The 25712-nt window shown below is 47.5% G+C and overlaps 1 long non-coding RNA gene across 1 annotated transcript; it reads right to left on the minus strand.

Annotated features, from left to right (window-relative positions):
• Positions 1 to 7692: 7692 nt before the first annotated feature.
• LOC309815376 lies at positions 7693 to 17191 on the minus strand. The gene is made up of 4 exons (XR_014295854.1): positions 16994 to 17191; positions 15728 to 15783; positions 13486 to 13590; positions 7693 to 8211 (listed from the first exon to the last, which is right to left on the minus strand). It is a non-coding gene; the product is annotated as an uncharacterized lncRNA (long non-coding RNA).
• Positions 17192 to 25712: the final 8521 nt, after the last annotated feature.

Below are 25712 nucleotides of genomic sequence, written 5' to 3' on the forward strand. Positions count from 1 at the left end.
TCTAAGTCTGTGAGTCTGTTTCTGTTTTGTAAATAAGTTCATCTGCATCATTTTTTTCAGATTCCACATATAAGCTATATCATATGATATTTCTCTTTCTCTAAGACAGGATTTTTTAATGCTGTTTTTCTGTTTAATTTTCACAGCAACCATAAGCTGAGTGTAAATACCAATTAATTAGAGTTTCATCTCCCAAATGAGTTTTGTTCATCCTATATCATTTGTTCATTCTTACTACATACCAGACACTGGGCGAGGCATTGAGGATTCAGTAGTGAGTAAGACAAACTCCTTTTCTTCAATACATTGACAGTCTAGTGGAGGAAACATACAAGTAAATGAAAATAACAATGTAATGTGATGATGATAATACTGAATCACCATTTTAAGATACCATCATTTGTAAGACATACTGCTTGTACCATCAAGAAAAATAATACTGCCATTAAACGGAGACAGGATGCCTTAATAATTGTCCCACGTGACACATGAACCAGTCACACCAATCTCCCATTACTTTGAAATTTTTTTATTATCTATGCCAAGGAATTTCATAACATCCTCAGCCTTCAGTTGCCTTGCTTCAAATGTGATAAGCCATCTTTTTAGACATATCTCATTAACAAAATATAACACAGCTTCCTCTATTTGTATCTGCCTTTCCTGTCTCATAAAGCACTTGGTTGTTGCTTTGGAAGAAGCACAGAATGGTGATTCCTCTGATGATGAATATTTGTTTCATTAATATCAAATTTATGCCCTGCCACTCTGTTTTGTGTCTTTCCACATACTTAACTTTTTATTCCTTTGCTGAATCATAGCATTCTTGAAGGCAGTTTGAACGGCAGTTAAACTCAAGAAATAAAATTTTAAGAATGGGGCCTCCCTGGTGGCGCAGTGGTTGAGAGTCCGCCTGCCGATGCAGGGGATACGGGTTCGTGCCCCGGTCTGGGAGGATCCCATATGCCGCGGAGCGGCTGGGCCCGTGAGCCATGGCCGCTGGGCCTGCGCATCCGGAGCCTGTGCTCCGCAACGGGAGAGGCCACAACAGTGAGAGGCCCGCATACCGCAAAAAGAAAAAAAAAAAAAAAAAATTTTAAGAATGCACAAAACTCTACTGAAGAAGGATGGCCAAGTTCATGCTCATGCAAGCAGTGACGATGATGTGGGGCTGCCACCTGAGAAACAGTGATCATAAGATGCTTTTGATTGTAAGCACAGCTCCAACTCAGAGATGTGAAGATGTAGGGTGGGGGGGGGGAATGTACATCCTCCAGAGGCTGGAAGAGGGGGAAATGAGGAATAACGCTTACTCTGTATGGGGTTTCCTTTCAGGGAGATGAAAGTGTTCTAGAGATAGATAATGATGACGGCTGCGTATCTTGTGAATGGACTAAATGCCAGTGGATTGGTGCATTTTTAAATGATTAAAATGATAAGGTTTATGTTATGTGTATTTTACCACAATAAAAAAAAGTATGTCTTAGATTTGATGAAAATGGTAGTTGCTTTTATTTAAAAATTATCAAGTTCCAAGCACGGTTCTCAGTAAATTACAGCCATAAGCAACTGCAATCCTGGCAATAACCCTCTACCTTAGCTAATAATAATCACTAACATCGATTGACTATGGACCGGCCAGTGACTCAGGCCCTTACAGGCACCAGTTCACTTTCCCCTCACAACAACCCTATAAAGTTCAGTCACTTCTGCCATAATGTTTGTTTTAAAAATACAAATCTGTTCCCATACGACTGGGATATGAGGGGAAAATGTGAGCGTAATGCAAGTTTCACTTTTGCTCACGTGCGATTTCGTCCGTGAGAAACACTAGGTCCGGGGCTGGCAACCACAGCCCTCTGGCCAGTGGCTTGTTTTTGTAAATAAAGCTTTATTGGACCCAGGACACTCATCTGTTTATGTCTGGTCCATGGCTGCCTCCACACCATAACAGTAGAGTTGGATCATTTCAACAGAGACCATACGGCATTGCAAACCTGGAAGTATTTATCATCTGGATTTTTAAGAAAAGTTTGCTGAGCCCTGTGTTCTGTGACCCCAGAAAACTGCACCCAACTGAACCAAGCTACAGAGACAAAGCACACTGTCTCTCCAGTAGGAAAGATGGTCAGTAACCAGATAGCCACAGCACAGGGACAGTGGGGACTGTGATGCACAGAGGAGGGCTGAGAGGATCAGGAAAGGCTTCCCGAGGCGCTCAACCACCCTAAATACCGGGGTTAGATTCCAGAGTCAGGCGAGGGGCAGAGGCCCAGTGGCAGGAGAGCCTCCAGAGTCCTTTGGGTCCCACCTCTGCCCACCTGGGGCTGCATTTCCCTGTGGCCCTGCCCCTGAATGGGGGGCACCAGTCATCACTCTGGGTCCTGGTTGATCCTCTGAGCCCCCATGCCCAGCCTTCCTTGGAGTCAGCCCTGGGTCCCAGCAGAAAGCAGCCCAATGACAGATGAGACTATTTGGATTTGGAAAGCAAGAGTGTTCCAACCTCTCCTGGCTGCCTCCACCCTCGGCCAGGCTCTAATTTCCCCACATGAGGTAAGCCCCTTTTCTCGTTTCTTTAGACACCAGGAACGGAGACCAAAGAGAAAGACTGCTGCTAAAAGAGACGAGAAATGAGTACTAATTTCCCTCGTGGTCTTAACCTTCTGTGATTCAACTAAGCTCATCCAGTTAGAAAGAAGAATCTCCTGAGCAGCAGCTGAGGGTCCAGCCCTGTGCTGGGCTCTATGGGGGCACTTAGGGGACACCTTGCAGCATCAACATGAGGAAACGTGTAGCAGGGGCAGGGCCCGAGCTGTGGAGTCAGGCAGACCTGGGTTCACATTTTTCCTTTGCCACCTACTTTGTGATCTTGGGCAAGTCATTTGATCTCTCAGAACCTCAGTTCCCTCATCCATAGAATGGGGATCCAGCGTTCCTCTGAGGGTTAGGTGAGATGACCCTTGCCTCCCGGTGAGCCCTGGGAGCCACGTCTTTGCCGGTAGCAGCCCCTCCTCTCCACTCCTGCTTCAGATGGAACTGTTACGCTGAGCAGACACAACTCAGGGCTGAAGTTACAAAGCACCTTTATTTTTTTCGCCTTTATTCAATGGGAGAAGTTCTTCTTCCATCCCATGACCTTTCTGTTCATTTCTAGACAACACAGACTCATAAAATGCTGTTTTAATTAAGATACTTGCAATATCCTATTCCCATGAAAGAGCCCATGAATTTAATTCAAAATTACAGTTCCGGGGCCTCCCTGGTGGCGCAGTGGTTGAGAGTCCGCCTGCCGATGCAGGGGATGCGGGTTCGTGCCCCGGTCTGGGGGGATCCCATGTGCCGCGGAGCGGCTGGGCCCGTGAGCCATGGCCGCTGGGCCTGCGCGTCCGGAGCCTGTGCTCCGCAGCGGGGGAGGCCACAACAGTGAGAGGCCCGCATACCGCAAAAAAAAAAAAAAAAAAAAAAAAAAATTACAGTTCCTCTTCCCCAGCTAGCTACCTGCCAGCCATCTGAGGAGGGGATTGACTTCCTCTTTCTTCTTTACTTCCTCTCCAGCTCTTTGGCTATTATTTCTGACTCCACTGGGGGTGGGCAGGGGATGAACAAGAAAGAGAGGAAAGGGATCTCGTGGTCCTCTCCAGTTCCGTAGGCTGTGGCTGCCTTAGTTTGCTGGGCAGCCTCTTTAGACAGAGCATCATAGGACCCCACATGGACCTTGTATTTGTTTCCTGGGGACGCGTAACAAATTACCACAAACTGGGTGGCTTAAAACAACAGGAATTTATTCTCTCAGTTCTGGAGGTTAGAAATCTGAAATCAGGTAATAGCAGCTCCCTTCGAAGGCTCTAGGCAAGAATCCTTCCTTGCCTCTTCCCAGCTGCTGTTGCCGGCATTCCTTGGCTTGTAGCTGCATCCCTCCAATCTCTGCCTCCATGAGGACATGGCCTTCTCCCCTGTCCCCTGTGTCCTTGTATCTCTGTGTCTCAGAGTCTCACTCTCTTTATAAGGATCATAAGGTCATTGGATTTAGGGCCTGCCCTACTCCATCATGACTTTGTCTTAACTTGATTACATCTCCAAAGACCCTGTTTCTAAATAAGGTCACATTCACAGGCACTGGGGTTTAGGTCTTGAATGTATCTTTTTTGGGGGGGGAGGGGGGAGCACAATTCAACCCTCTCTGCTCTGTCCCATGGGATACATCCATGCATCCTTTCTCCCAGAAAACTCAGGAACTTTAGGTTAATCTCAACTCAGCTGCCTCTCCTTCAGCTCGTCTATTGATCAGCTGGCTAACCATCTCTAGCCCTTCAGGTTTCTCAGGTGCGAGTCAAGTGCCAGTCCGCTGACCCCATCATGCAGGGATCCCATCCTCACCTCCCTGAGAAGCTCTGACGAAGCCCTCTTATCGGTTGATATGAGAGGCAGGCACCTTCCACTCCTCTTCCCTGAAAGGGGAGGAACATGGGATTCAATAAACTAATCATTTCCCCCAAATTTTCCTCGTTAACCTCCAAGAACCTGACCCTCAACCACAAGAAGAGCTGTAAGATTTGTAAAGTTTTAAAATATCTTTTTTAAATTTGCATTTTGCTGCAGTGACTCTGGGAACTGATACCTATCATCTTCATATCTCAGCAGACACTTCCATTGCAACATTCCATTTCACCCCCTCCCGAAGCCTGAGGAATTGCAGACCAGACAGCCCTTCACAGAAGACCTCTCCGACTGGCCAGTTAGGCCTTCTGCAGGGGACAGAGGTCTCTAGGCTTGGCCCCCAGCCAGGTCCTGCCTGCTCTGGGGCCACCCCTACTATTAGCAGAACCCTAACAGTGTGTCAGAAAAGAAGCCCGGTGGACCTGTTGTATTACTACTTCCTCCATCTGTGACCTTATACAAACTATTCACTGACCTGCATTTTCCTCAGCATAAAATGGAGAGAAAAATACTAATAATACAGTCCCAATCTCTCAGAGCCATTGTCAGAATTAAATGTGTTGACTGTGATCCCAGTGGATCCAGTGGATTCATTCAGCTCCTGACAACAAGTCGTAATTGCAGCCTCCTGAGCAGCACAGGAATCCAGGGAGGGAGAGTATGGGGGTCTTGCTTTCAGAGAGCTTACCTTCTAGTGGAGCAGCGAATGGGCACAGGACTGAAGACAGAAATAACAGCCCACATCACGTACCAGCCACAGGGAAGATTCAAGGCAGGCCATGGATCCCTAATCAAATCAGCAGCACAGTATGACTCCATAGGAATTTGGAGGAAATATAGAGTGCTGATTTGGGACCGCCTCTTAGAGGGGTAGGCCTTGGGCAGGACCCTGACAGGAAGGAAGATTGGAGTGGGGGTGGCGATGGGGAAGAGGTGTGAAATCTCTCCCCATGGTCTACCTGTGAAGAAGGCCCCACAAGCATGCGTGGTAAACAGAATTCCCCATATGCCTCACGTGCTTATATACTTTAGATTCACAAATCAGCTGGCAAATTAATGCAGGGACTGGTGGTTTCCAACCTTGGCTGCTCACTAGAATCACCTGGGGGGCTTTAAGAACTACTAATGCCCCGGCCCAACCCCAGAGACTCCCATATAATTGGTTTGGGGGTTGGTCTGGGCACTGGGATTTAAAAAATATCCCAGGAGATTCTAATTTGCAGCCAGGGTTGAGAACCATTGCTAGCCTCTCAAATCTCAGCGGGAATGATATGGCTTCTGTTAAAAAAAAAAAAAATTGCTTAAAGAGAAAGCAACTTTATTTTTAAATGCCAAACTGCCAGCGTGGGGGGGACGGGTGTCAGATTTCCACACTACCTTTGCCTTCCTCCAGCCACTGCCCCCATATTCTTGCAGCTGCTCCAATAAAGCCAAGCTCCTGCTCAAAATGCTTCTTTCTCTCCCTGGAAAATTCTATTCCCAGGAAACTCCCTCCTGACTGTGGCGGCATCTTGTTCTCAGTACTGCGCTGTGCTTGTCAAAGTGCTCGGATCCCCCAACATCAGGCGGTTTTGCTCGGATGTCATCAGATAATACAGTATTTTCCAGAAGGGTGGGAGGAGCCCTTCCCAAGGAGACCACTGCTGCAGCAGAGGACAAGTGCAAAGCGTGCTGGATTTGGGAGCCAGGATCCCCCCCAACCAAGTTCTGACACTGCCACTAACTGGCTCCTCCCTCTGAGCCTCAACTTCCACCTCTGTGAAATGGGGGTGGCCCCGGTGACCCTGAGGGCCCTCCTCACCCAGGCCCTCTGAGACCTCAGAAGCTGCTCCAAGCTGAATACAGCTGGACCTGAGTGCAGCCACCTCCGGGCTCTGCTTCCTGGGGCCTCAGCCAAGCCCTGGGTTTCCTGCCTGGTGAGCCGCGGGCACAAGGGGCCTTCACAGAGACTCCGCGTGGTTTTCCTGGGGAGCGGGGCAAGGAGGCGGGGAGCCTTGCAGAACTAACACAAGGCTTCGTCTGTGTGCAAGCAGAAGGAGGGTGGACTGAGCAGCCCACAGGGACTCTACCTTGCCTCTGGATTTTTCCGTGGCCTTTTTCAGGACCTTTCATTTGATCATCAAATAACCCCGCAGCAGTAGAAACCAATAAGGACAATTAGCTCCATTTCACACCTGAGGAAGCTGAGGAGCTGAGGTGCAGTGAGGCAAAGTGATGCTGGAGGACGCAGTACATCGGAGCAGTCAAGAGTATCTGCTACACTACCACTTGATCTTTCTAAGCCTCAATTTTCTCACCCAAGAAAGTAAATACTCTTAACTGCTCTGGTAGACCTGCCCATGCTCTGTGGTGAGGGAAGCTCCAGGTCACCTTTGGGCAGGAGGTGGGGCCCAAGAGCCAAGTCAATGCAAAAGCAGGACCCAGAGACCTATGATGGTCCAGGTGGTGTTCTAGAACTTTCTCAACTTCATCTCATCCTCACAGCTGCCCTGTCAGTCAGGCATCCTTTGCCCCGTTTTGCAGAGAGAGGAGAGGCCGAGGGTACACACACAGCCAGGGGTCAAACTCAGGTTGCAAGTCCTGTTTGTGGGTTTAGCTCAAGAGGCAAGGGCTGATTCTGATTTATCCCCTCCCTCCCTGCAGACAGATGGCCCCAGGCAGAGGCAGCCCAGGAAACCAGGAAACGAAACCATCGGAGTCTGAGAAACTTGTGCTTTGAGATCATCCCTTTCTTCAGGCCAGCGGGAGTTTTTACAGAGAAATTTTACAGGATTAAAGAGTTACATACTTTTTTAAAAACCTAGAATAACTAGAAGAGGAACAAACTTTCAACAAATCTCTGGAGGGAGAGTGTCTTTTTTATACTTGGAATCATCGATGAAATCGCAAAGGAAAGATTAGCAGGTTTGACTACAGAAAAAATACATTTTCGGCACTTAAAAAAAGACTGAGAAGGGGCAAGTGGGGAGAAAAATAGCAAATAAGGGAGATAAAGTGTTGTCTCTTTTTATTTATTTATACTCTGCCTCCTTCCTAAAGAGTTTTGAGGAGGGAATATTTCATAAAAAGCACATACAAACTGACAGTTTAAAAATAAACAAAGGGTCTTATATACAAATAGGCAAGGAGCATGAAGAAGCAATTTACATAAAACAAATTATGACTAGTAAACGGATGTGTAGAAAAACGTCCAACCTAGTTAACCGTCAAGGAAATGCAAAGTTAAATAGAAAAAAATTTCAACTAACATCCAGCGCTCATGCATGGGTGATAACAATTACACCTTACAATTCTTAAAGAAAATATAGTGATAGATACTGAGAACTATAAAAATATTTGTTCTCTTCAACAGAGTAATCTTACTACTAGGGACTTATGCCAAAGATTCTAAAATGTGGAAAGAGGTACATGAAGATGCTCACTGCAGAATAAAAAAACAAACCCCAAAAAGCTGAAAGTTGAAAATGACCTAAATGTCCTAAAGGTGAGAAATGCTTAACTAAAGCTTGCCCCATCCACTCAATGAAATGCAATGAAGCTTCTTTTTCTAAATTTTTATTTATTTATTTATTTTTCGCTGTGTCGGGTCTTAGTTGCAACACGTGGCATCTTCATTGCAGCATGTGGGATCTTTCGCTGTGGCGTGTGGGCTTCTCTCTAGTTGTGGCGCACGGGCTCCAGAGCGTGGGCTCTGTAGTTTGCGACACGTGGCCTCTGTTGCCCCCGTGGCATGTGGGATCTTAGTTCCCCAGCCAGGGATCAAACCTGTGTCCCCTGCATTGGGAGAAGGATTCTTTACTACTGGACCACCAGGGAAGCCGACGATGCAGCTTTTATAAAAGAAGTTCATAGAGGCTTATGGTAAATAAAAACGCCTACAACAAAATGTTAAGTTTAAAAAGCAGGATATGGAACTGTAGCATTCATAATATATAATTCATAGTATGAATACAGTTATGTATGCATACAGATATGAGACAGGTGTGCACCCAGCATGTGCGGGGCCTGGGGCAGGGATACAAATGGAGACCACATGCCAAATGACTAAATATTAAATAATTATTATTTATTAAATATTTATTCAATCAATTTAATAATTAATAATGTAATAATTATGTATTAAATAACTATTAAATTAATAATTAGTCATTTAAATTACTATACATTAAATATTTAAATATTAAAATAGAATTACTTATTACATATTAAACTATTAAATAACTCATGCTGACAAATTGTCAAATAAAATGTCAAATATTCTGCTACCTTGTGATAAGCTAAGATGCCTGTGGTAATCCTTAAAGCAACCACTAAGAAAATAATTCAACAACTCCAAACTAGAAATAACTCAAATGTCCGTCAACTGATGAATGGATAAACAATGGAATACTAGTCAGCAATTAAACAGAAATGAGCTACTGACACACATTATAACATGAATAAACCCCCAAACCTTTATGCTAATTGAAAGAAGCCAAACACAAAAGAACACATATTGCATGATTCCATTTATACTGACATATCCAAAACAGCCAAATCTACAGTGGCTAGCTAGGGTTGGCAGTTTAACAGCAATTAACTGCAAATGGCCCAAGAGCTTTTTGGGGGGTGATAGAAGTGTTCTAACACTAAATTATGATGATGGTTATGGAGATGCACAACTCTATAAATTTACTAAAGATCATTGAATTGCGCACTTAAAATGGGTGAAATTTATGGTACATAAATTATACCTCAATAAAGCTATTTTTAAAAATATGCTAAAATTTTAAAAATTGTGCTGCAAATGATACCATCAAGAAAATGAAAAGACCACCCACAGAATGGGATACAATATGTGCAAATCATATATCTGATAAGGGACTTGTATCCAGAATATATAAAGAACACTTACAATTCAATAATAAAAAAGATAAATAACCCAACATAAAAATGGGCAAAGGATCAAAACAGACATTTCTCCAAAGAAGATATGCAACTGGACAATGATCACATGAAAAGATGCTCAGTATCATTAGGTATTAGGGACATGCAAATCAAAACCACAAAGCCACATGAGCTACCACTTCATACCCACTAGGAAAGGTATAATGAAAAAGATGGATAAACAAGTGTTAGCAAAAATGTGGAACCCTCATATACAGCTGGAGAGAATGTAAAATGGTGCAGTCACTTTAGAAAACTGTTTGGCAGTTCCTCAAATTTTTAACATGAAGTTCCCTTATGACCCAGAAATTCCACTTCAGTATAATACTCAAGAGAAATGAAAACATATGTCCACATACAAAGTTGTACATGAATGTTCATAACTGCAGTATTCATAACATCCCCAAAATGGAAACAACCCAAATGTCTGTCAATGGATAAATGAATAAATTAAATGTAGTACACCCATATAGTGGACTATTATTCATCAATAAAAAGGACTGAAGTACTGACTCACTACAACATGGATGAACCTTGAATATATTATGCTAACTGCAAGCAGCCACTCACCAAGGACCAAATATTGATTAGGCAAATCTATAGAGAGGGAAAGTAGCCTAGTAGTTGCCTAGGACTGCGGGGGTTTGGAGGAAAATGGGGAATGAATACTAATGGGAATAGTGTTTCTTTTGAGGGTAAGTAAAATGTTCTAAAATTGATTGTGGTGATGGTTGCAGAACTTTGTGGACATAGTGAATACTGTTGAATTGTACACTTCAAGTGGATTATATGGTATGTGAATTATATCTCAGTAGAGGTGTAAAAACAAAACAACAGTGTAGGGCTTCCCTGGTGGCGCAGTGATCGAGAGTCCGCCTGACGATGCAGGGGACACGGGTTCGCGCCCTGGTCCGGGAAGATCCCACATGCCGTGGAGCGGCTGGGCCCGTGAGCCATGGCCGCTGAGCCTGTGCGTCCGGAGCCTGTGCTCCGCAACGGGAGAGGCCACAACAGTGAGAGGCCCGCGTAACGCAAAAAACAAAAACAAAAACAAAAACAAAACAACAGTGTATGCTACCGTCGCTAATATCACTGCTATGCTCCCAGAATCCTCGTGTCATTGTTTCCTTGGTGTCTCCACAGTTCTTCCCAGAACGGCCCTTTGGCCCTTTTTGCAGCCCTCCCCTCACGCAGTGGCAAAGAGTCAGTAGACAGGTACGAGTCCCAACTCTAGTAGCCTGGCTTGGGAAACTCCCGTATCCTCTTTGGGGTCCAGTTTCCATGACTCTCTATATTGATTTGTTTTCTCATTCATTCAACAGACGTTTCACTCATTCATCAGAGCAAACATTTGCTGAGAGCTCACTGTGTCCCAGGCACTGTTCTAGGTGCTAGGGATACAGCTGTGAACCAAAGTTGCTGCCCTCCTGGAGCTGGTGGGAGGAGGGAGTACAAACAAGTACAATTAATTCTGCAAATACATTACAGAAAGCATGTGTGTCTGGCTCCTTGAGGACAGAAACATGCCTGGCTTCTCCTTCTGCTAAGGCTATCTCAGTCTCATACAGGAAGGCACCTATAGATTGTAACTAGACTTGGTGCTTTAACTGGATAATTCCTTGAATAGATCTGCCCAAATAACACTGTGAGATTTGATTCCCAAAGGAGTATTCCTATAGTAGGAGGGGAGAGACCTTTAGTCACCAACTCATTCATTCATTCATTCATACAAGTGGTTTGAGCATCTTACAGTGGTTAAATCATTTTGTCTGCCAGTAATAGAAACCTAATTTAAACTGGCTTAAACATAAAAGGGAATTTGTTGGCTAAAGTAACTAAAAAAGGACAAGGGTGGCTTGATCCTGGTGTGCACACAGCATCATCAAGAACACCTCTCAGCCCAGTTTTCCTCTGATTGGCTCCATTCCTGAGCTAGTGCTCCCTTGGTGGAGGCAAAATGACTGCAGACTGTCCCAGAATCTCATCTTCCAGTTCCAGACCCCAAGGATAGTGAGCTCTTCCTCTCCCGTCCTAAATTCCCTTTCTAAGGCTCCCTCTGCCCTTTTCCACAAAAGTCCTGCCTGGGGCCCTATTGAATTGAGTTCAGGCTTGAACTAATCACTGTAGTCAGCGAGTGAAATGAGCTAATTCCTAGCTCATCAGGGCCTGGGCATTTGCCAAGGGCAGGAGCAGTCAGCCCTGTCCGAAGCACAAGGGCTGAGAGCAGGGGAGGGGGTGGCTCCCAAAGGAGAACTGGGATGCTGTTACCAGAAACTGGAGAACAGATGCTTCATAAACAAACAAAAATAACCCGTGACCCCACATACTTTGGTACCAGGCCCATCAATTACTGCCTTACATATGTAATGAATATAGGACATGGGAGAGAGGTGACAGGGGTTTAGAGAAGATGCTGTGGAAATTCAGAAATCAAGGATCACCTCATACAGGAGGTACCATATGAACTTGACTTTGAAGGTTGAGTGGAATTTGTCATATGTATCCATGAGAGAGGGCACTCCAGGCTGGGAGGACTGTGTGACCTAAGGTATGGGGGATGGGGACTATAAATGGGGAAATTGAGTGATTCAGTGTGGCCAGAACACAGGCCCAGGAAGAGGTGGTGTAGCCTATGAGGGAGGAGGTGGAAGCAGGGATCAGATCTTAGGGGGCCTCAGGTGCCAGGATAAAGAGCTTGGAAGACAGTCTAGAGAAAGCAGGAAACCACTGATCATGGCAGTGATATCACCTGGGGCATTAACCTGCTCAGATAATTTAACTTAAAAAGGGGAAAACATGGAGAGCAACCAGTTAAGAGACTCCAGATATGGTTTAAGCAAAAAGCAAAGAGAATCTAAATGTCCCATTGACACCTCCAGCCCAACATGTCTGAGACAGAAGCCAGCCAGCTTGGTTTCCCCATGCCACTTCTCTACCTGTGTTTTCTGTCCTGATGAATGGCATCAGCATCCCCATGAGTCATCCCGACTCCCACCTCTCCCATGTCCCCCACAACACACTCATCCACGAATCTGGTCCATTTTTCCTCCTGTTTCTTGAATGTACTTGTCTTGTACCTCTGCACCACCTTACTCCTCAGGCCTTCATCATCTGTTGCTTGGATGGCTCCAACAGCCTCTTAACTGGCCTCCCGGCCTCCAGCCTTATCCCCTTTCAATCCTCCATACAGCAGCCAGAGTCATCTATTTAAATTACAGCCAGCTGGGGACTCCCCACTGACCAACCCCTTTCAGGATGTGGTTTCCAGCCTCACATCTTCCTGCACCCCCAGCCATTCTGAGCTGCGTTCAACTCACCAAATGTTGCTGATCTCTTTCCCCTCTGGACACTTGTATGTGCTGCTTCCTCTGCTCTCCCCCGCACTACCCTCCCGCCTCCTCTGTTCCTAGTGTAGGAGCTGGAGGGCTGTTCCTGGTGGGAACGTGTTTAGGAGGCTGGGAGACAAGAGAAAAGAGTAGGGGGAGGGCTGGGAGCTTCCTGTGGTGGACATGTTCCTTGTCTGCCCGGCACTTGCCTCCTCCTGGGAACAGCAGTGCCTCTCCCCACATTTTGTGTGAGCTGCTCCCCACATGCAGGTGTGTGGTCCAATGGGAGCCGCCACCTTACATGGTCTTGCCTCCCTGTCATAGGGATTCACTGTGAGGCGGATGACCCAACCAGGCTGGTCCCCAAAAGTTTTCTAACCAGAGCTATAGAGAAATGGCCTCTTCCCTTTTTGGTTGAGGCTGAAAAGCTAGATTGTGGAGCTCCTTGCTGCCAGGTGCCCCGCCTTGTGGCAAAAGGTGACATTCAGAGAGAAATGAAAATGACAGGCTGAGGGGAGGGTCCTGACAGGGTTCTGGTCACTTCTAAGATCCAGGGCGACTTGTTAACTTGCTGTCCTGTAGAGCAGTGCTTCTCAGACTCTCTGTGGGGAAGGGCCAGAATTTTTTCCCAATCTACTATAAATCACTACACAATAAAAAAAAACTTAAAAAAAATACCCTAAACACATTTTTTAAACGCCTCATTTTTTTTACTGTTGTATTCAACAGACCTAACATTAATTCGTCAATTTGTTATAAAAATTTGTCAACACTTGATCCTAATTTCTGTACTCACCTCATCACGGGCTGTATCAAGCAGCCAGTCAGTGGCACACTCTTTGAGTAGCCCTGCCCCAGAGGCCTTCGTCCACCCTTGCTGGCCCCAGCTCTGCATTCCAGCCTGAAGGAAGGGGGAAACAGAGGAAGTGTAGGGCAAGCAAGTTCTTTTTAAAGAAGTAATGCTGCCCAAGGGGGAAGTGGGGAGGGGGAGGGATGGAGTGGGAGTTTAGGGTCAGCAGATGCAAACTATTATATACAGAATGGATAAACAATAAGGTCCTACTGTATAGCACAAGGAACTATATTCAATATCCTGTGATAACCCCTCATGGAAAAAAATATAAAAAAGAATGCATATATATATGTGTAACTGAATCCTTTTGCTGTACAGCAGAAATTAACACAACATTGTAAATCAACTATACTTCAATTTTTAAAAAAAGAGGTAACAGAAGTTTCACACATCCCTTTCATTCCATTCCACTGGTGAAAAACATGGTCACACTTAGTTGCAAGGAAGACGGGAAAAGATAGCCTCTAGTTGACTGGACTTGTGCCGTTACTAAAAAGAAAAAGGGGAGGACGATTATGGGAGACCACGGCTTTTGCCACATGCTGCTGAGAGCCACTAGGGGGCTGTCCCCAGGGCCTGACCCTATGCTTGGGAGTGAGGGAGGCTTGGCTACCTGGGGACTATATTGGTATCTGCTGCTTTGCAGCAAACCACCCCAAATTTAGTGGCTTAAAATAACAACCATTTTCTGTGGCTGGGTTCAGTTGGTGACTCTGCCGGTGGTCTTGCCTGGGGTCGCTCATGCAGTTGTTGTCATCTCGTGGTTTGATTAGGGCTGGATGGGCTAAGATGTCCTCACACACACATCCAGCAGTCAGCAATCTTGAAGCTGGGGTGCCTCGGTTCTCCATGTGGCCTCTTCAGCAGGCTAAGCTCAGGCTCACTCACGTCCTGGTCTCTGTTCCAACCACAACCAGAGAGAGGGCAAACCTCACGCACAGGTGTGCTTCAAGCCTCTGCTTGCACCACATTTGCAAACGGGCCATCGGCCAAAATAAGCCATATTGCCAAGCTTGGATTCAAGGGGAAGAGAGAAAATCACTTCTTGATGGGAAGAGCAGTAAAGTAACGTTGCTGAGAAGCACAGGAGGAATGTTTCATAACATCTTCACAAAGAGCCTTCCATGGTGACCTCAGCTTCCACCTATAAGACAAGGAATGTCTGTCCTTGTTCAGGCTCTTGTGGCCCTAAGAAAAAAAATCCCCCAATGCCCCAAGGAGTGAGTTCTCTTTTTCAGGGTACATATGGCTTGCCCTGCATCTGAAGGGCTGCCAGGAACCAAAGCAGTCCCTGGAGGCCGAAGCTCTTCCTCTGTCTCACGGCTGAGCTGCAAGGTCTTCCTCATGACGCCTCTTCCCCTTCTGTCTGCTCCATTCTCCTCTCTGCTGGTTGTTTTATTTCTGTTTACTTCCGACACCTGCTCCCTCACAATTTCTGCTTGCCCTGGGCACCAACCTATGGCACCCTTTCACCTTCTGGCCCTGCAGCTAGCTGGCTCAGCCTCTCTATGTTTCCCCCATTCCTGTTCCAGAAATCATCACCTTGACTGGCTGGCTCATATCCTCAATCTGGACCACTTTGTGGTGGGCAGGCCAGCCTATGGATAGGCTGTCTGGAGCTCAGGTGTCCACATTTCCTCCATCACCTGGAGAAGTAGAGGAGGACTATTGTAGGTTGAATGGTGGCCCCCAAAAGATATTCCATGTCCTAATCCTCAGAAGCTGCGAACATGACTTTATTTGGGAAAAGGGTCTTTGTAGACGTGATTGAGATGAAATTATCCTGGATTATTCAAATAGGCCCTAAATTTAAAAACAAGTGTCCTTCTAAGGAAAAGACAGACACAGAAGAGGCCATGCAAAGACGGAGGCAGAGGCTGGCATTATTCAACCACAAGCCAGGAAATACCTGGCACCACCGGAAGCTAGAAGACTCAAGGAAGGATTCTCCCTTAGAGCATCTGGAGGGAGTGTGGCCCTGACAACACCTTTTCAGACTTCCAGCCTCCAGAACTATGAGAAAATAAATTTCTGTTATTTTAAGCCACCAAGTTTGTGGTCATTTATTTCAGCAGCTCTAGGAAACTAATATAGACACACTGCTCAAAATAGAGTCTCCTGAGCAGCAGGACCCATTGGTAAGGCAATTTCCCGGCACAGACATATAGGTCACATAAGCACATACCTCATTTCCCGACCAGTGAGTGAACACTTCTGCTCTATCCTTCCAAGGCCTGAGACCTGCAAGTCAAGACAGCTCATACCCCAGTGTCCTACTCCTCAGCATCCACAAACATGATGCTTTCAAGAGGTCTCAAGAATAAAAGGATGTGAGAGACATATATATATACACTTACAAATATATTGGAATATTACTATATATACACACACACACAACACATACATTGGAATATTACTCAGCCATAAAAAAGAATGAAATCTTGCCATTTGTGACAACATGGGTGGACCTAGAGGGTATTATGCTAAGTGAAATAAGTCAAACAGAGAAAAACAAATACCGTATGACTTCACTTATGTGTGGAATCTAAAAAACAAATGAACAAATACAACAAAACAGAAACAGATTCATAGATACAGAGAAGAAACAGATGGTTGCCAGAGGGGAGAGGGATGGGGGAAATGAATGAAATAGGTGAGGGAGATTAAGAGGTACAAACTGCCAGTTACAAAATAAATGAGTCACAGGAATGAAATCTATAGCATGGGGAATATAGTCAATGATATTGTAACATCTTTGTATGTTGACAGATGGTAACTAGATTTGTCATCGTGATCATTTTGTTATGCATAGAAATATTGAATTACTACATTGTGCACCTGGGACTAACATAGTGTTGTAGGTCAACTTTACTTCAATTAAAAAATTGTTTTCTGGGCTTCCCTGGTGGCTCAGTGGTTGAGAGTCCGCCTGCCGATGCAGGGGATACGGGTTTGTGCCCTGGTCTGGGAAGATCCCACATGCCACAGAGCGGCTGGGCCCGTGAGCCATGGCCGCTGAGCCTGCGCATCCGGAGCCTGTGCTCCTCAACGCGAGAGGCCACAACAGTGAGAGTCCCGCGTACCGTGAAAAAAAAAAAAAAAAGAAAAAAGTTTTTTCCATTCCCTCTGAAAAAAAGAATGAAAGTAAAGCGTAAGATGGAACAGTATTTTAAGAGAGAATTAATTATAAGATCATGGGAAGTGTTTTCTTTGGTTGTCTGTCTCTGAAGGACACAGAGTCCTGTGCCACAGCATCCTTTTAGAGGCAGAGGGAAGAATCCAGGGAAGCAGCAGAGGAGACAGGAAGAGTCACATCCGGATGCCAAGCACATCATATTTCTGTTCACACAAATCAGAGCGTCATGGGAGGTTAGGACAGAAAGGGACTTTCACATTTAGCCCTTTTGCTTTATGGATGAAAAAGCAGAGGTCCGAGAGAAGAGTGACTTACCCAGGGCCACAGCTGTTTGCTCCCCACATCCAATCCCTTCCTTTTCCTGTGCGGCCAGGACTTCACAGTGTGCCCTTGGCAAAGACGACTATTTTTTAACTGACTTTATTCATGTCTCTACCCGTTGTAAAACGCCTCTTCTACTTCTCTATTCCTGTGCCCTTTCCCTGCTTCCCTGGACAGAGTGGCTCATGAACCCCTTGCTCCTGCCAAGTGCAGCTGAGGAAATAGGAGCGGCCGCTTGGCTGAGCAGACAGGAAAGGATACACCGAAGGGGTGCTGGTCCTCCAGCCTGGCCGGGACCGCAGCATCTCCACCTAACTCTGACGTTCCTCTGCCTCCAGTGGAGAGCCCTGGGGTCTTCGGTTCCTGGCATTCCTTGCCAGCATGGTTCTAAGTAAGATCCTGACAATAGAGTCCCTTGCACGAGATTCGATAAACCAAAGATAGGAGAGCCCACCTTCTCTGAATTGGCACAGACAGGCGTGAGGTTGGCCGTGGCCTCCAGGCGAGCTCCTGCAAGCTGCCCACATTGGTGCTGGGGCGATCCCGGCATCTTCTCTGCAGTCCTGGCACTTCCCGATTTTGTGCAGTCTGACGGGAGCTTCCCTGACCAGCCCTCCCATCAGTTAGGTAAGCCTCTAAATCCCCAGTGTTGTGTATTTGGGGTATATAGAGTGGCTTCTGTTTCTCTGACCAAACCCCAACTGGCACAAGTAACGAAGCTGTGTAAAAGGATGTGTGAGGTGGGGGAGGATCCCTTTGGAATGTAAAAGGTCCCTCCTAGAAAGTGAAATTTTTTATATAGAGTGACAAACCGGCTCCTAGGTTTGTTTTTGTTTGTTTGGTAGGAGCCATCGTGGGTGTGTGACCTTGGAACCACGAGGTTAACATCAAAGCTCTCCTCTGAGACGTGTTCCAGGCAGGAGAGCCCCTCTGTCCCGCCCTCGCCCATCACAAGATCCAAGAGAATCCCGGTCAACACGGCCAGCTCAAGGGTGAGTCTTCCTTCCCTCCAGGACTGATGACACATAGGGAAAAACCCAGAAGCCACAAGGAAGTCCAGAGCAATCTCTTTGAGTATGGCCATTCTATTTTATACGAGCAAGGAGAAAAACAAGTTTACGTTACCTGATTTCCATGAAGAATGGGAACAAAAGTTAATCAAGTACAACTAATCTAAGACACACTTCCATTGATATTTGGGCTAAATCATAGTACTTCCTGCCTTTTATTGACACTTTTCTATGTACTGCCTGAAGCTGTTTTATATATTATCCTATTTAATCTTCCCAACAATGCCAAAGTGAGGACAGCATTTTCCCAGGTTCATAGAAGCCTGAGGCTCAAACAGGTCAAAACTGCCTGACTCTTGAGCCATCCTCTTTCCCCTGAGTCAGTCGGCTTCTTTTACTAGAAAGGAGGAAGGAAGAATAAGAGGGAAAGAGAAAGGCAGCAGGAAGAGGAAACAAGAGAGACGGACAAAGGGAGAAGTGAGGGGAGACACGTGTATAAGAAGAAAGGAGAGAGAGGAGAGAGAAGGCCCAGAGGTTGTGCGAAGGTGGAGAAACTCATCTCCTCACCACCTCTACTCACACCGTGTGCTTCAGAATGTCACCTCTGCTCTCCGCTGTACTGATTAGCCAGGTAGCCACTGTTCACAGCCCTTCAACTGCTCCTTATTCTCAGGCTTTCTGAGCCTCCAGTGTGAATGGAAAAAGCCACAACAATCCACCGGGTAAAGAATTCTTTGGGCTGCCCCATCAGGGCTCAGAATAATGTTACACCAGAGGGTAGATTAAATCAAGCAGAGCAACAGCCCCAGCTTCTGGGCTAATAGGGGATGGGAATCAGGTTTGCCCTTGTGCCATAGGGTGTCTCATGAAGACTGCCTTGGATACTCTTCTGCCTCTCCTTCCAGGCCCTTCTCTAAGCACCCTCAATCCCACCCTGGTATCCTATACCCCCAGCTACCCCTGGGCTTACCATCATGAGATAAAGACATCCTCAACCCCCAGTGACTCAGCGAGCCCGTCCTTGCTCTGTGTCCTGTGAGAAAGCATCTAGGCTGAGGAGGCGGGGCAGTGGCAGGTCTTCCTGGAGCCCTCCAGCCACACCCTGGCCATGGTCCCTTTCTGTGTACATGTAAGGCAAGGCCAGGCCAGGGCTGGGAGGACCAAAGAGGGCACTTGAGAGCTGGTCCATATCTCCTGAGATCCTAGAGTCTCAGAGGTCCTGTGAGCCAGTCCTTTCATTTTATCAGTGGGCAAACTGAGGGTCAGAGAGGTAAGGGGAGGAGCCCAAGGCCACACTGTCTGCACACTGCTCACAGCCCCGACACCCAGCCCAGCGCCCTTCCCTCTGGCAGCTCCCAGGACCCCAGTGGCCAGTGAGCCAGCAAGAGCCTCACATGTGATTACAATTACCGTGGGCTTGGCCTGAGCCCAGCCACACCACAAGCACAGCCAGGCCTGGTCACTGGCCAAGTTTCCATCTCAGTAGAAAAATGAATAGGTTCAAGGGATACATGTTAATCTCAAACACACGAGTGGGAAGGAGTGGGGTGAGAGGGAGAGGCCAGCCAGGATGTCTCGGGCAATGTCAGTCCGCCAATAGCTCCTGAGTCCCCCCCAGGAGGCAGAATGCCCCTGGCCAACAGAGAAAAAACAGGCTGTGTGCCTGCTAGGGGACCAGGACTGCCCACCTGTTGGGCACTATGGTTCAAGAACCATCTCGGGATTGTTTATGGTTATAAACCCTGCCGGCTCCTGGGCCCAAGATGGAACTCAGCTGGTAAGACTTGGCCGGGGGTCCCCATAGCAGTCACCCCTCCTCAGTAGGCTCCTTTCTTGCAGTAAGCATTTTCCACAGCCCTTGTGTTTCTATCTTTCCTTCAACATCACCATCCCCTGCCACAGATAAAGAAACTGAGGTGTAAGGATGAAGCATGGCCCGAGGCCGGGTAGCCAGAGGAGTTGGGATGGGCTAGGACACAGGCCAGTCTGGCCCACAGCCTCCCTCTGATGCTCCTGAGCTGCCCTGTGGCAGCCTGGGCTGTGCCTGGGACTCTCCTGCTTTCTCCTGCCCAGCGCCATGCCCAGCATCTGAAGACTTACTTCATGAGCTGTCGTCTTCATCTGCCCTACCTCAGCGGCATGGCCCTGGTGGGGCCCCAAATTCCACCCCAGCTGCCAACTTTTGCCCCCCTAATAATGACGTCTCACATCCGTGAGGCTTCTACACTGTTTCTGCAGCCCTTCCACCCTCGAGACTAAAGTTCCTTCTTTCCCCCCAGACTTGAAGCAGTCATGAGCAGCACACTGCTCCCAGTCTACCTCAACTCCCAGAACACCCATCTGCAAGCTGTGCTCGGTTCTGGCCTCAGAGAAGGCAGGACATTTGAATTTTTGACCTATGATATATGTGCATCTACCCTTTGGGGGCTTATAACAGGTTCAATAGATATTAGGAGAACCACCACTCTCTGCCCTGGGGGCAAAGGAGTTAACACTTTGCTGGAACTGTACTAATACCATGTGATATGCTAAAAACTCTATGGAGGACAGCAGCCATCAATTAAATATCAACTGTCAAGTGGGGAAGATCTGTGGCCCCCAAAGGGAACAATGGACTTTTTGATTAGTGATGCCTCTGAGGGAATACGATTCCTCAGAAAATGAGGTCTGCCTCAGAGAAATGTGCTTATTTACACTGACTTCTAGACTGGCTGAGGACAGCCCAGGGCCTGCAGCCAGGCATCTGAGTGAAGGGGCGAGCAAGCTCGAGTGCGGTTTCTTGCCGACTGGGGGATTTACGGGCTTCCTGGATGGGCCAAGCAGCTCGGGTTTGAGGCCAGCAGCTGGGCCAGGAGGTTGGCCAAGGTTTTCTTAGAGGCTTTGCAAGCAGTTGGGCCCTTGGGGAAAATGTCTTGGACACATGGCGGGGCGGAGGGGGGAGGTTACCTGGTCTTCCATCTCCTCCAGAGGCGAGGCCTCAGCAGGGGCATTTTTTCCTGATGAGGCAGGGGCGGGAGCCATGGGGGTGGGATGGGGAAATGGAGCACAGAAATGAAGCATTATTCTCAAAAGGCCATCTCTCTCTTTTTTCTGCTTTCAAAAAGCTCCCGTGATCACTTTGTATTTAAGCCAATCTTGCTTTTTCAAAGAAATGAAGAAAGAAAAAGAAGTTTTTCCAGGTCTAATTATAAAAACCTAAGTCTGGAAAGATATGGAGGAAACTTCTGTCTCCTGGTTCTGCCTCCACCAGGTACCAGTGAGGCCCACAGGAAGGTGCTGGTCTGTGAACACCTTGCCCGGGGTGGGGAGAGCTCCATCAGCAGCCCCAGGGCCCCCAGTCTCAAGACACCCCACCCCCATTCTAGTTATATCTCCACTGCTGGAATTAAAGTCCATTTCTTTCCTTTCAATTGTCGTGAGAACTGGACAATGACCAAGAGACTAGAAGAGCTGGTGATTTGAGTCCTTCTAGGCTCTGAGGGAAAGCAGGCTGGGGGGTCTCTGTCACCCCAGGGCACCTAGTTCTTAAAATCTGTGCCATCCCCTGAAAGGGCAAGCCCCAGATCCAGGGCTGCCCTAGTAGGACAACTGTCTGAACCGCATGGCCAGGGCGGCATCCTCCTAAGCAGATGGCATCAGTCTCCTGGTCTTGCGCTGACCAAGAAAAACAGAGGGGGTGGCCCTTGATTTCCTGTTTGAAGATGTGCTAGTGGGCAGGGGGAAGATCGGGGAGAGAGAAAGCATCTCATTCTCTCCCTCATCTATCAAATCTACAAATCTCGACTTCCCAAGGTGAGGTAGAGGTGGGCTGTCGGGGCCCAGGGAGGAGGCATCTGGCAGGAGCGGCCGGTCTCTCGCAGCTCCTCCAACTCTGACAAGCTTTGAGCTCTGAAACCAGGCCCTGGGGGACCCCCATCACCCCGCAGCAAACCTCTCCTTGCTCCCAGAGCCCCTCACAGCCCTGGCCACTCAAGATGACATTTTCTAAACACTGGAGAAAGAAGCAGACGGGAGGAGAGTCCTGGGAGCTGGAGACGGCCCCAGGAGGAAAGCAGGTTCCCTGCTGAGAAAGGCCGAGGCACCCAGATCCCACAGGGGACTGGACGAGGCCGGAACACGGCTCTCACCCTGGCTCTGACACCACGCTGAGTGGGAGCCACACAGCGGCTGGAGCCAGAGCCCTTGGCCTGGCCAGTAGTTCTGTGGTCATAACTCGTGCTCCCCTGAGCAGCCCGAACACAGGCACTGCCCCCCACCAGCACCCCGTGCTCCAAGAGCTCCTGCAGAGCTGCCCAGAGGGGCGATGGCAGAGCTAATCCTATCAGCGGGTTTGAACGAAGCACTGTTCCCTCTGTGCTTCAGTTACAGGACCAGATCTGGCTCGTGGCCTTGTGGCGCTCAATATATATCTGGGGAAAGAAAGACTTGCTGTATTACTCCACCTGGAAGGAGCTGGCATTTTTGCTGGGACAAATTCCCCAGGGATGGAATCTCAGAGGCAGAAAGGATAACCGGGGTCCCTTAAAGCAAACGCAGAGGGGCTTGGTTAAGTGTAGGTGGCCTGCATGGGGGAATCTGGATGACCTGAGCTCTTGACCCACCTGGGGTGTTTTTAGGTGTTTGTAGGAAAGTCATCCAACAATAACAACAATAAGAGTAATGATGGGTGCTACAGCGCAGAGGTGGCGGGGTGGGGGGGAATCTGACGGGCTCCAGAGTGTAGTTTCAAGGTCACTTCCGGCCCCCCTTGAAACCTTCAGAATAACTGGAGCAGCCCAGCCTGCTGCCCTGTAACCCGAGAACCCCTGAAAAGTGGGCTGTTTGGGGCTCTGGGCTGGCCACTCATTGAATCCCTACCCCCTTAAACTCTCACCTCCAAAGACAGTCATGCAGCCAATGCTTCAAGGGAGATCTGCACACCTCACACATCCCATGGATGATCTTTGGTTCCCCTCCGGCCTGGACAGGGTGAAATATAGCCCGTCGCCACTACCCAGCTCAGCGTGCTGATGTCTCAGGGCAGGAACCTTGAGAGGAATCTCAGCTTCGGCCAAGGTAAACAGAGGAGTCGAGACTGGCTAAGCCAGGTGGCTTCTTTCTCCCCACCTTCCGTCCCCCTGCCTACCATCCCCTGGAGCCAGGGAGGTGTTTGGGTAACCCCAAGATCCCTCTCCACACTGTCTACAGCCAGCACCGGTGTTCCGGCAGCATTCCAGAACTGTGGCCTGGCTGTGGGTCGCTGCCTTTGAAAGGGTGAGAAGTATGGGGCTCTGGCTCCCAGGAGAGAGACTACCTCAACCGGCCTGCCTCCTGCCTGCTTGGCCTTCCTTGAGCAGGAACCCCTTTTGGGGAGGGGTGATTGTCCTCTGAGCAGGGGTCCACTCCCTGCCCCCTGCCAGAAGCAGCACAGAGTCCCTATTCTACAGGTAAAGGAAGAAATTTCCCGATCTCTCTTGCCATCCCATCCAAGGTCCTCCACGCTCCTCCAGGCCTAAAACTCATGCTGAAATGCTGACATGTCCTCGTCTGCTGGGCTTTGTGAAAAAACCTTTCCTACCTTTGTGACTTCGGGTTCCAAAGCTTCACCACTTTCTCTTCTCCAGATGAAGAACCCCAGCATCTGACACAGTGTTTCCTTCACTCTGCAACACCACTGTACCACAGAAATAAAACGCAAGCCATAAATGAGAGTTGTATCTGTAATTTAATGTTTTCTAACAGCCACATTTTTAAAAAAGATATTTGTTTGAATGATACGTTTTATTTAACCCAATATATTTATATTAACTCAAATGAAACTTATCATTTCAGCCTTTAATTAACATAAAACATTATCGATGAGATAGTTTACATTCTTTTTTTTCATGCTAAGTATATTCGCTTCCTAGGGTAGCTAGAAAAAAGTGCCACAAACAGGGTGGGTTAAAATAATAAAAATTGGGCTTCCCCGGTAGCGCGGTGGTTGAGAGTCCGCCTGCTGATGCAGGGGATGTGGGTTCGTGCCCCAGTCTGGGAAGATCCCACATGCCGCGGAACGGCTGGGCCCGTGAGCCATGGTCACTGAGCCTGCGCGTCCGGAGCCTGTGCTCCGCAACAGGAGAGGCCACAACAGTGAGAGGCCCGCGTACCGCAAAAAAAAAATAATAAATAAAATAATAATAATAAAAATTTATTCTCTCATAATTCTGGAGGGTGGAAGTCTAAAATCAAGGTGTGGGCAGGGCCGTGCTCCCTCTGAAGGCTCTAGGGAAGAATCCTTCCTTGCCTCTTGTTAACTTCTGTTGGTTAGTCCTTGGCGTTCCTCGGTGTTCCTTGGTGTTCTGCTGTCTCCCTCCAGTCTCTGCTGCCCTCACCACACCACCTTTCCTTTCTGTGTCTTGATCTTCACATGGCCTCCTTATAAGGATACCAGTCACTGGATTTAGGGCTCACCTTAATCCAGTAAAATGTCATTTTAACTTAAACAATTACAAAGATTCTATTTCCAGTTCAGGTCGCGTTCTGAAGTTCCAGGTGGACATGAATTTTAGAGGGCGCACCATTCAACCCAGTGCAATGTCAGATTCAACTTGATCTGGTCAATAAAGTCCATGACTCCTCCCCCATCTGATTTTTGGCTCCTAAGTTTCTGTGACTGTGTCTGTTCTGTTGTCTTTGTCCCTTTGTTTCCACTCTGGTGGTGCTTGGGGCAGGACCCCAGGTAAAAAGAAACAAGTGAGATTAATTTTAATAAGATTAATTTTAATTAACTTTAACCCAGTATCTCCAAAATATTATCTCAACATCTAATCAATACGGAAAATGATCAACGAGATATTTTACATTCTTTTCTTCACACTAAGTCTTCAAAATCATGTATGTGATGCTTACAGCACATCTCAATCCAGACGAGCTACGTTTCAAGTGCTCCACAGCCGCAGGTGGCTAGTGGTACCTTGTTGGACAGCGCGGTTCAAGAAATTAGAAAAACAGAGTGAGGCCTATGGTGATGCAGGGGACGCCCCTGGGGAGGTCGGGGTTGGGCCAGGAGTGGCATTTCCGCAGTGGCTCCACCACCTCCAGGTTCTGGGTCTCTCCTGATTATCTTTCATCTGTGTCTCCTGGTGGTGGAGACGGGATGAGGAATCTCTGAAGTTAATTCAGAGTTACTGCCAGTCTCTTAAAGCTGCAAACGACATCTCTCTCCTCTCTCTCTTTCACACAAATGCACACATACGCACATACTCACATATCTTGAGAGCCTTCCAATTTTCTTCTGCTGTGCACGGACTTCACAAAAAGTGACTCAACCTCACGTAAGATCGGAGGGGGCCCCGGAGTGTGACTCACTGCCTTGAAATTTCCAATGGGTTACACACGTCTTCTTAGATGATTTTTTAAATTTTATCTTTAATGGTTGTCACAAGGAAACAATTTGGTGTGGGAGTCAGATTGGGACGAGAATCCCACCTCAGGGCAGTGTCAGGATTCAAAAGGTTCTGGTGAGAAAGGAGGATGCTTCCTCTCAGGACCTCAGGGCATTTCAAGATACTTTAGTGTTACAATCACCTCAAATAGCAAGAGTCAGCCCCTGGGGTCTCCAGGAAGTACTTTGATTTAGGGAGGTTTGAACAACTTCAGTGTCACTGCTGCCTAAAAAGCTGCAGAACGCTGCAGGGCAGGGGTTCCCAGCTATTGCCACACACTAGAATCCGCTGGGGAGC

Source organism: Mesoplodon mirus (genome assembly GCF_964341445.2).
Source record: "Mesoplodon mirus genome assembly, chromosome: 14".
Lineage (NCBI taxonomy): Eukaryota > Metazoa > Chordata > Mammalia > Artiodactyla > Ziphiidae > Mesoplodon > Mesoplodon mirus.